General features: G+C 37.3%; 1 protein-coding gene across 6 annotated transcripts in view; it reads left to right on the top strand.

Moving 5' to 3' along the window:
- The window catches only part of TTBK2 (tau tubulin kinase 2), a 134631-nt gene that overhangs the window by 50353 nt on the left and 72127 nt on the right, over nucleotides 1-12151 (top strand). Inside the window, exon 2 of one of the 6 annotated variants that reach the window (XM_027553666.1) lies at nucleotides 7308-7419. The exons of the other annotated variants lie outside the window; for them this stretch is intronic. The gene's annotated coding sequence lies outside the window, so the exon portion shown is untranslated. The remainder of the gene's footprint in view (nucleotides 1-7307; nucleotides 7420-12151) is intronic. 6 annotated transcript variants of the gene reach the window in all.

The raw sequence follows: 12151 nt of genomic DNA, 5'->3' as shown, positions 1-12151 counted from the left end.
ATTTATTGGAACATAGAAAGTCTTAGTCACGTATTCCCTACCAAAAAAAAAAAAAAGAATGATATGAGAATATATTAGAGGTAATTTATGTTAAACATTAGGAAAATTTGGGAGAATCTACATTATTGAAAAAGTGAAATAATAACACTGTGGAAACTCTGCAGGTGACCAGTTTTAAGAATGGATTGGAGAGAAAGCCCATGTTCCAGTTTTTCTTTTTTTTTAATTAGTAGACTTTACTTTTTTAGAACTGGTTCAGGTTTACAGGAAAAACTGAGTGGAAGTTCAGAGTCCCCATCCACAGTTTCCTCTGTTATTAACATCTTGCATTAGTGTAGTATATTTGTTACTGTTGGTGAAACAGTATTGATACATTATTGTTAACTAAAGTCCATAATTTACATTAGGGAATTCCTTTATTAATGACATAAACACTGTAGTCTTAAACACCTAAGAAAATTATTTCTCAATACCATATAAAATCTAACAGCCAGTATTTAATTTCTCCTACTGTCTTAAAAATACTCTTTTTACATTGAGTTATTCAAATAAAGATTCACGTGCACGGTAAGCACTTTGCATGGCATTTAGTTGACATCTCTCTTAAGTATCTCTTAATATACATCAATTCCCCCTCCTCTTTTTTTTTTTTTTAATTTTGGCGTTGCAGTTTGTTTGTTGAGAAATGAAGTTCTTAGTTTGCTAGAGCAGTCCACATCTGGATTTGGCTGATTGCATCCTTGTGGTGGTAACATGTTCCTCTATCCTCCACATTTCCTGTGAACTTGTACTTAGACCTAGTGGCTCGATGAAATCCATGTTGTTATTGTTGCTGATGGAGTACATTGTCTTCATCCATTGTTTCCATAGGGCTTGTAAAATATTTCTGATTCTTTTATTCCTTCCAAATTTCTGAATTGGAATTATTCTACAGAGTAGAATTTTATTTCATCAGCCGTTTGTTCTCCTGAAATGATAGTTACTACAAGAAGGACAGGATAAAGACCTGATTTTTTTTCCTGTTTATTTACCAATTTTCAAAATAACAAGTTATGCCCTTATGTGAATAGTGAGCTGTTTTTCTGTTTTGAGTATCACTATGAGATCATGGATTTTTCTGTTTTCTTTCAATCCATTGCCAGTTATTATTCTTTTTACGCTAAAATTTCCACTTCTTTTGACTGGTGGAAGCCCTTTTAAATTGGCTGCTTGTCCTCCTGATGTAACTTTAGTGTTCTTTTATGTGACTAGCTTACTGACATAGTACATGTTCCAGGCTTGCCTTGAACTTTCTTTCCCTGCACCAGAGTTGGAATCAGGAACCCTTTTCTCCAAGAAACCTTTATATTGGGAAAAAAATTGAGATCGTGGTGTGGGGACTAGGACACCAATTGCTATTGGACCAACACACTTCTTTCAGTAGGTTTTAACATGATTAGATATTACCTAGTTTATTCTTATATGCACTTTACAATTTGTTTACATTTATTTTAGGCCAAATGTATTTTGTACATTTAAACTTGACATATTATGCTTAGTAGCAGAGTGATAGTAGAAAGTGGCTTTGTATTTTGTGATACTGTACATTTGTAAATGGAGTTGTGGGAGAATAGGATAACATTAACTCTTCTATTTCTGGTTATCATTTTAATAAATTATTTTTTTGGTAAGAAAAAAATTATTAAGATTCTGGAATAATTTGTTAAAGAGTGTTATAAATACTAGTTGGTAAAGTCATCTTTGAGTGACTAAGGTTTAGATTCTCAAAACCATGATATAGATGTTTAGTTCTTCATTGTTACAAGAGACAGTCAATTGGATCTTCCAGAAAATGGTTTATATTTGGTTTTGAAGTTGTTTTTTTTTAATCTTTGCATATAGGTAGTGTGATGTGGAAATTCAGAATATTATAAAATGACTAAAATTTATCCTCATATCTTTTCATCAAAGGAAGTCTTCCTAGGATCTTGAGAAGTTTAGTTCTAAGTCGTCTCTGACTCTTGTGACCCCATGGACTATAGCCTGCCAGGCTTCTTTGTCCATGGGATTTCCCAGGCAAGAATATTGGAGTGGATTGCCATTTCCTTCTACACACACACACACACACACACACACGCACCAGTAATCCTGTGTCTTCCCTCCATAATGTGTTTAATAAAGTTTGTTGTACTTCCATTTCCTTCTATACACACACACAGACACACACACACACACACACACCACTAATCCTTATGTGTCTTACCTCCATGATGTGTTCAATCTAATGAAGTTTGTTGTACTTCCATTTCCTTCTACATACACACACACACACACACACACACACACACACACCACTAATCCTTATGTGTCTTACCTCCACGATGTGTTCAATGTAATCAAGTTTGTTGAACTTAAAACTAGAAAATTGCCCAGCCTTTCTATCCCATTTTAGCTCTTCATGCTGTAAATGATCAATATCATCTTATCTCTTCTGCCTTTTCAAAGCACTAAATTAAGTAAAACTGAGGTTTTTCTCTTTATATATTTACCTTGGATGAGAAAGTAATTAATTTAAAGCTTCTTTAAATATTTAAACATTTTTCTCCTCTAGATCTTCTAAAAGCAAGTGAAGATCCTATTGATATCAAATAGAGTAAATACCACTGTTATAACCAAGTAATTTTTTCCTCAGTTGAACTAGGAATTTTTCTTTCCCCATATAAATGCAGGGGAAAACTGTGTTTTCCTTACAGCCCAAAAAGAGATTGTGATTTTTGTTTTGACTTGTGGGAACTTTTTTTTAAACCCTGGAATATTGGTCCTGAATTTTATTTTTGCTTTGGAGACTGCAGAGCACAAGCTGAAAGTTGAGATTAAAGGTTACTACTACAGAAGATCAGCTCTACCTCTTCTGCCTTCCCTACTTGAAGTCTTTAGCTGCTGCTGTAAAATGTGACTCCTTTCTTCCCCCAGTCATAAGAATATAAGAAATACGTGATTTCTGGAGTAGACCCCCTGATCTGTTCAGTATAGAATGTCTGTGAAAGTTATTCCAAATTTACTTGCCCTCTCTGAGTTTCTGTTCCATCAATTCAGTTCAGTTCAATCGCTCAGTCATGTCCGCCTCTTTGCAACACCATGAACTGCAGCACGCCAGGCCTCCCTGTCGATCACCAACTCCCAGAGTCCACCCAAACCCATGTCCATTGAGTCGGTGATGCCATCTAGCCATCTCATCCTCTGTCCTCCCCTTCTCCTCCTGCCCTCAATCTTTCCCAGCATCAGGGTCTTTTCCAGTGAGTCAGCTCTTCGCATGGGGTGGCCAAAGTATTGGAGTTTCAGCTTCAGCATCAGTCCTTCCAATGAACACCCAGGACTGATCTCCTTTAGGATGGACTGGTTGGATCTCTTTGCAGTCCAAGGGACTCTCAAGAGTCTTCTCCAATACCATAGTTCAAAAGCATCAATTCTTCAGTGCTCAGCTTTCTTCACAGTCCAACTCTTACATCCATACATGACCACTGGAAAAACCATAGCCTTGACTAGACGGACCTTTGTTGGCAAAGTATTGTCTCTGCTTTTTAATATGCTGTTTAGGTTGGTCATAACTTTGCTTCCAAGGAGTAAGTGTCTTTTAATTTCATGGCTGCAGTCACCATCTACAGTGATTTTGAAGCCCAGAAAAATAAAGTCAGCCACTGTTTCCCCATCTGTTTCCCATGAAGTGATGGAACCGGATGCCATGATCTTAGTTTTCTGAATGTTGAGCTTTAAGCCAACTTTTTCACGCGCCTGTTTCACTTTCATCAAGAAGCTGTTTAGTTCCTCTTCACTTTCTGCCATAAGGGTGGTGTCATCTACATATCTGAGGTTATTGATATTTCTCCCGGCAATCTTGATTCCAGCTTGTGCTTCCTCCAGCCCAGTGTTTCTCATGATCTATTCTGCATATAAGTTAAATAAGCAGGGTGACAATATACAGCCTTGATGTACTCCTTTTCCTCTTTGGAACCAGTCTGTTGTTCTGTATCCAGTTCTATCTGTTGCTTCCTGACCTGCATACAGGTTTTCCAAGAGGTAGGTCAGGTGGTCTGGTATTCCCGTCTCTTTCAGAATTTTCCACAGTTTATTTTGATCCACACAGTCAAAGGCTTTGGCATAGTCAATAAAGCAAAAATAGATGTTTTTCTGGAACTCTCTTGCTTTTTCAATGATCCAGAGGATGTTGACAATTTGATCTCTGGTTCCTCTGCCTTTTCTAAAACCAGCTTGAACATTTGGAAGTTCACGGTTCACGTATTGCTGAAGCCTGGCTTGGAGAATTTTGAGCATTACTTTACTAGCGTGTGAGATGAGTGCAATTGTTGGTAGTTTGAGCATTCTTTGGCATTCCCTTTCTTTGGGATTGGAATGAAAACTGACCTTTTCCAGTCCTGTGGCCACTGCTGAGTTTTCCAAATTTGCTGGCATATTGAGTGCAGCACTTTCACAGCATCATCTTTTGGGATTTGAAATAGCTGAACTGGAATTCCATCCCCTCCACTAGTTTTGTTCATAGTGATGCTTCCTAAGACCCACTTGACTTCACATTCCAGGATGTCTGTCTCTAGGTGAGTGATCACACCATCGTGATTATCTGGGTCGTGAAGATTTTTTTTGTACGGTTCTTGTGCGTATTCTTGCCACCTCTTCTTAATATCTTCTGCTTCTCTTAGGTCCCTACCATTTCTGTCCTTTATTGTGCCTATCTTTGCATAAAATATTCCCTTGGTATCTCTAATTTTCTTGAAGAGATCTCTAGTCTTTCAGATTCTATTGTTTTCCTCTCTTTCTTTGCATTGATCGCTGAGGAAGGCTTTCTTATCTCTGCTTGCTATTCTTTGGAACTCTGCATTCAGATGGGTATATCTTTCCTTTTCCCCTTTGCTTTTTGCTTTCCTTCTTCTGTGCCATCAGATATGGGTATGTTGCTGCTGCTGCTGCTACTAAGTCGCTTCAGTCGTGTCTGACTCTGTGCAGCCCCATAGACGGCAGCCCACCAGGCTCCCCCTTCCCTGGGATTCTCCAGGCAAGAACACTGGAGTGGGTTGCCATTTCCTTCTCCAGTGCATGAAAGTGAAAAGTGCAAGTGAAGTCACTCAGTCGTGTCCAACTCTAAGCGACCCCATGGACTGCAGCCTACCAGGCTCTTCCGTCCATGGGATTTTCCAGGCAAGAGTGCTAGAGTGGGGTGCCATTGCCTTCTCCGATGGGTATGTTAGAAGATCTCAAATAACTTCCTTTGTGAAAGAGCATAGTAGTCAGACTTTGGGACCTAAAGATTAGGGATAACACCTTACCCCTCATTACATCTTTTAATCTTTTAAAAACCTTTCATCTGCCATGTTGTTCATTTTACCTAGTAATTTTTTCCCCTTAAAGTAACTTTTGTTTGCCCTAGTTAAGCTTTATCTTTTCTATCAAGGGATGTTAGGAGATCATTGAGAACTTCAACTGTTCAACCTGTCCATTTAAGTATATCTGAACTTGGACGATTTAGCTTCATCTGGCAGTTTAAGGATTTGTTTATTCATTACTCTATTTGGGTTTAGAAAAATGACATTTAAGAAATAGAGTAGGTCTAGATTATTTAAAGGAGCAGAGATTAATTTCCTTGAAAGAGAATATAATATATATAAATATACATATTTGTATGTGCTTTATATGCACAAAGAAAGTCTGCAATTGTATAGAACTCAAGAAGCCATTGAGCCGTTGGGAATGGCTATGTTTGTGTATTGGAATTAGAGGGACCAGGAGAGGAGAGACTCTTTTCCCTTTATACCCTTCAGTGCTTAAGAAATTGAGAAAAATATGCAAACATTTCTTTTTATAGCAAAAGTATAATTAAATGATAATAATAAATATCTTTAAAATCCATTTTTACTCTTTATCTTTTCTCAAATTTCTAAATGCTTGAAAATACCTGGTAAATTTGTGCAGTATAGCGTAGTGTAATTAAAATCAGCTGTTTTTTGTTGTGACCCTTCTTTATAAATGATTAATAACATCTTATTTGTAGGAAGATCTGTAACTGTGTTTGAGTGCTTACTATATGCTAGGAACAGTGCTACTGAATGGTAGGCTCATACATATCTTAGTTTAATGTCTTATATCTATATCATATTTAACTTTTGCATATGTTCTCCTTCCTTTTTTTTTTTATAACCCTTTTTAAGAGTGTAAATGTTCATGGTAAAAGAATTTAAAATCAAACAGAAGAGTACTGTAAAAAGTAAAAGGTTTTTTCCCTTAGCCCTTTCACTCTCCTCTCTAACCACTTTTACTGGTTTCTTTTGTTTTTTCCTGAAACATTCAATACATATTTAATCTATCCATTTGTCTACATACATGAATATATACATATATATGTTATATAGAATCATAATAAGATATAAATTAATACAATCACATGATTTATGGATATATATGATATGTAATCATTCAATTATATATGATGTGTATCATAACATTTTATGTATGTGTGCATGTCTGTATGTGCATGTGTGTGTATAAAATCTCCCTCCCTACCCATAACCCCCAACCACATGTGGAGTCCTACTGTATATACTGTTCTCCAACTTGATGAGACCCCCCAGCTTAGAGTCAGACAATAAGATTCATTTTCTATACACTTTTATGTTCTGCAGAAGAGTAATCCTTCAAGAAAATCATGTCACTCCCTGTCCATTGCTAAAACACTTCAGGGCCTTCCTTTGCTTTCTTTATACCCACTTTAAATTAACATGGCATACAAAACCTTGAGTTGATATCTGCTTGTTTTTCTGTACTGTTTTCTTGAAACTGTTGGGCTTACACTTAGTGTTGGTCATCCTGAACTGTTTTTCAATTTCCTTAACACTTTATAGCTTCTCAAGTGCACTGGGCTTTCTCTGAGTCATACTTTCAATAAATCTTTTTTTTTTTTTTTTCCTTCTTTTAAAAATTTTATAACAGTCCTAGTATTCACAAAAATCCCTAGGTAAAATAAGATTTAGAGAAGTAAAGCAAAGTATAATTAAGAACTTCACTTTTTTCCTAATAATTGTATAGCCAAAAGTATATATGCTTAAAATAATGTGATCCTGTTAAGTTGCTTGTTCCCTTTTCCTCAGTAAGATTATTACAGGATATATTTACTTTAAAATTTTAATTTCTTATGATCAAATTTAACAAGTAGTTGAGTCAGTCAGTTCTACAAAGTTTGTTATGAGAAGCAGTAGTCCAGGTTCTGGTTCCAGATAAGATGGAGTAAGCACACTTCACCCTGTCTTTCCCACTGAATGCAGCTGTAAGACCTGGACAGAATGCTTGGAGTGGCTATTTGAGGACTCTGAAAAATAAATAGTAGGAGGCAGATTGGGGAAGAAGACCAGAATTCAAAGTACTACTGAACCGTCGGTGAGTTTACCATTTTTTTTCTTCCAGTATGCCCCAGCCTGAACTTAATGTATCCTGAAACTTGGACGTGAGCATTATTAACATGGACAGAAAAAGCACCAGGAGAATCCCATTAGTTCTGACCCAAGGAAGAGGAAAGACGTCTCCTAATACTCAGAATGTGGCAATCCCACATCCTTCTCTTTTTTCTTTTTTTCCCCCTTTTTCTTCATTCTCTTGCACCCCAGGCCTCAAGCAGTCCTGGGCAGTGGCGTCAGTGGGGCAGGCAGGAGCCTGAATCTCGGAAGGATAGGAACCTTCCTCTCAGATTGGAGGAGCTGTGGTCTCAAGAGAGTGGGGCAAGTCCCATTGCTTTTCGTTTCCCTTCTGCTCTTCTGTTGCTTGGCCCTGATGTGGGCATGGTTATGGGAAGTATATGGAAGAATAGGGCTAATGAAGCCCTAGCTTTCTGCAGGAAGCTGAAAAAAGGAAGCCCCAGGAATCCAGAGGATTGCAGGTGAATGAGAAGCTTGGGAAAGTGACCACTTTAAATTGCTCACAGACTCCTGAGCTGACTTCCAAGCTGTGCGTGCTTGAGTGTGATCCTGAATGGCACACTGAGGACCAAATTATGGGATAGACCACTCCCAAGCCCCAAACTGGACACTGCGTGGGACAGTTATGGAATACATTCAGTATGACTTCAAAGGCTTTGCACACTAAACTGAAATTGGAAATGCAGGCTACAGAAGGATGGTCAGAACTTGAAATGTGAACCCAGCTGGGTCAATTACTGGCTAAAATAAAAACACCAGCACTCTTGGTGGGACTTAAATAGGAGCCAGATTCTCAAAAGATTATATTCAAAATGTCCAGAATACAATCTTGGATTACTCAGCTTAAAAAGAACCTGTGAAATCTGCACTCACTTGGGAAAAGGCAGAAAAGAGATACCAGTGCCAGAATCACAGATGTTAAAATTATCTCAGAAAGACTTAAAATCAGATATTATGACCATATTCTAGGAATGAGTGGGAAGATAGAAAGTCTCAGCAAAGAAATAGAAGATGTAAAGAAGAACTAAATGGAAATTTTAGAATTGAGAAATACAGTAATGAAAATGAAAAGCTCACTGAACGGGCTTGATAGCAGAGAGGACATGACATAATAAGTCAGTGAAGTTAAGTAAATAGAAATGATCCAATTTGAAGAACAGAGAAAAAAATAAGTGCCTCAGAAATCCTGAAACTCTCATAAGGTCTAACATTTGTGTTGTCAGAGACCCAGAATGTGAAGATAATGGTTCTGGTATGGCAAAAATATTTGAAGAAATAATGACATACTGATTAGAAAGGAAGAAATAAAACTGTCTCTATTTATGCAGATAGTGTGATTATATATTTATAAAATCCCAAGGAATCCAGAAAAAATAACTGGAATACATGAGTTTAGTAAGTGGTTCAAGGTCAGCCTACACACAAAAAATCATATTTCTGTGTACTGGTAATAAATAATTGAAAATGGAATATTAAAAAATCCATTTATAGTAGCTCTCCCAAAATGAAATACTTAGGTATCAATGTAGCAAAATAACTATGAGAGCTTTATGGTGAAAATGTAAAATCCTTATTTTTAAAATTCTTTAATTTTTATTTATTTAAAAAATTTATTTATTTTTAATTGAGGATAATTGCTTTATAGTATTGTGTTGGTTTCTGCCAGACATCAACATGAATCAGCTATAGGTATACATATGTCCCCTCCTAATTTATTTTTTAAAAAGAAAATTTAAATAAATAGAAAGACATGTTGTATTCATGAATTGTAAAATTCACTATACTTAAGACATCAATTTTCCTCAAGTTGATTTATAGATTTGAAGCAATAACAATAGCAACAATTGGTTTCTCATGATAGAGAAACCGATTTTAGAATTTTTATAGAAAGACAAAGGACCTAGAATATCTAAAACAATTTTAAAAAAGAAAAATGTTGGAAAAATCAAGCTACATGATTTTAAAACTTAGTACAAAGCTACCACAGTCAAGACTGTGATGAAGGAATAGACATATAGATCACCAAACTAGAATAGATTCCAGAAGTAGACTCATAGAAATATGGCCAATAATGTTTAACAAAGTTGCAAAGTGGAAAAATAATAGCACTTTTGATAAATGGTGTTGGAACAGTGGGACATCCAAATACCAAAATAGTAAACCTTGACCTAAACTACACACATTATACAAAAATGAACTTGAAAAGTACCACACATCCAAATGTGAAATATAAACCTATCCAGTGTTTAGAAGCAAACACAGAAAATCTTTGTGAGCTGGCTGTAAGCAAGAAGTTCTTTTACATGACACCAAAATCATGATTGAAAAGAAGAAGCTGATGAATTGGACTGAGTCAAATTAAGTATTTTGCTTGTGAAGACACTATTAAGAGAATGAAAAGACAGATTATAGACCAGGAGAAAATACTTGCAAATCACATATCTACAAAGGACTTATATTCAGAATATTTAAAAACTTCAAAACTCAACAATAAGAAAAGAATCCAATTAAAAATCTTTAGTGGGCTTTGGGAGAGGATATAGAATGGAAAATCAGCTCAGCAAAAGATGCTTAGAATCATTAGCCATTTTGTTTTTCTTCAGTTGCAAAGTCATGTCTGACTCTTTGTGACCCCATGGACTGCAGCATGCCAGGCTTCCCTGTCCACTATCTCCCTGAGTTTGCTTAAACTTATGTCCATTGAGTTGGTTATGCTATTTAAACATCTCATCCTCTGCCACCCTTGTCTCCTTTTGCCTTCAGTCTTTCCCAGCATCAGGATCTTTTCCCATGAGTGGGCTCTCCTCATGAGGTGACCAAAGTATTGGAGCTTCAGCATCATTCCTTCCAATGAATGTTCAATGTTGATTTCGTGTAGGATTAACTAGTTTGATCTCCTTGCTGTCCAAGGAACTCTTAAGATCTTCTCCAGCACCACAGTTCAAAAGCATGAAGTCTTCGATGATCAGCCTTCTTTATGGTCCAACTCTCACATCCATACATGACTACTGGAAAAACCATAGCTTTGACTATATAGACCTTAGTTGGCAAAGTGATGTCTCTGCTGTTTAATATGTTGTCAAGGTTTGTCATAGCTTTCCTTCCAAGGAGCAAGCATCTTTTGCTGATAGTTCAGTTGGTAAAGAATCTGCCTTCAATGCAGGAGACCCTGGTTCAGTTCCTGAGTCAGGAAGATCCGCTGGAGAAGGGATAGGCTACCCACTCCGGTATTCTTGGGCTTCCCTGTGGCTCAACTGGTAAAGAATCTGCCTGTAATGCAGGAGACCTGGGTTCAATCCCTGGGTTGGGAAGATCCCCTGGAGAAGGGAAAGGCTACCCACTCCAGTATTCTGGCCTAGAGAATTCCCATGAACCACTCCATGGGATGGCAAACAGTTGGACTGTTTGCTGAAACGACTGAGCGCCTTGCACTTTCACACTTTCCTTCCAAGGAGCAAGCGTCTCTTAATTTCCTGGCTGCAGTCACTGTCTGCAGGGATTTTGGAGCCCAAGAAAATGAAATCTGTCTGCTTCCACTTTTTCCCCATCTATTTGCCATTAAGTGATGGGACTGGATGCCATGATCTTAGTTTTCTGAATGTTGAGTTTTAAGCCAGCTTTTTCACTCTCCTCTTTAACCCTCAAGAGGCTCTTTAATTCCTGTTCACTTTCTGCAGTTAGAATGGTATCATCTGCATAACTGAGGTTGTTGATATTTCTCCCAGCAGTCTTGATTCCAGCTTTTGATTCATCCAGCCCAGCACTTTGCATGATGTATTCTGCATATAAGTTAAATAAACAGGGTGACAATATACAGCTTTGTCCTACTCCTTTCCAGTTTTGAAGCAGTCTGTTCCATGTTCGGTTCTAACTGTTGCCTCTTGACCTGCATACAGCTTTCTCAGGAGACAGGTATAGTGGTCTGGTATTCCCACCTTTTTAAGAATTTTCCACAATTTGTTGTATCCACACAGTAAAAGGCTTTCAAGTAGTCAATGAAGTAGATGTTTTTCTGGAATTCCCTTCCTTTCTCTATGATCCAGCAATTGTTGTCAATTTGATCTCTGGTTCTTCTGCCTTTCCTAAGCCCAGCTTGTACATCTGAAAGTTCTCAGTTCACATACTTTTGAAGCCTCGCTTGAAGGATTTTAAGCATAATCTCTTACTAGCATGAGAAATGAGTGCAATTATCCAGTAATTTGAACATTCTTTGGCACGACCCTTCTTTGGGATTGGAATGAAAACTGACCTTTTCCTATCCTGTGGCCACTGTTGAGTTTTTCAAACTTGCTGACGTATTGAGTGCAGCACTTTAACAGCATCATCTTTTAAGATTTGAAATAGCTCAACTGGAATTCTGTCACCTCCACTAGCTTTGTTTGTAGTAATGCTTCCTAAGGCCCATTTGACTTCACACTCCAGGATGTCTGACTCTAGGTGCCTGACCACATCATCGTGGTTATCCAAGTCATTAAGACCTTTTCTGTATAGTTCTTCTATGTATTCTTGCCATATCCTCTTAATCTCTTCTGCCTCTGTTAGGTCCTTACAATTTCTGTCCTTTATCATGTCCATCCTTGCATGAAATGTTCCCTTGATAACTCTAGTTTTCTTGATGAGATCTCTTGTCTTTCCCATTCTATTGTTTTCCTCTATTTCTTCACGCTATTCAGAAGTCCCTCTTATTTCTCCTTGCT

Source organism: Bos indicus x Bos taurus, chromosome 10 (assembly GCF_003369695.1).
Source record: "Bos indicus x Bos taurus breed Angus x Brahman F1 hybrid chromosome 10, Bos_hybrid_MaternalHap_v2.0, whole genome shotgun sequence".
NCBI classification, from domain to species: Eukaryota; Metazoa; Chordata; class Mammalia; order Artiodactyla; family Bovidae; genus Bos; species Bos indicus x Bos taurus.
Note: the sequence above shows the minus strand (reverse complement) of the source record. Positions and strands in the feature narration are given on the sequence as shown.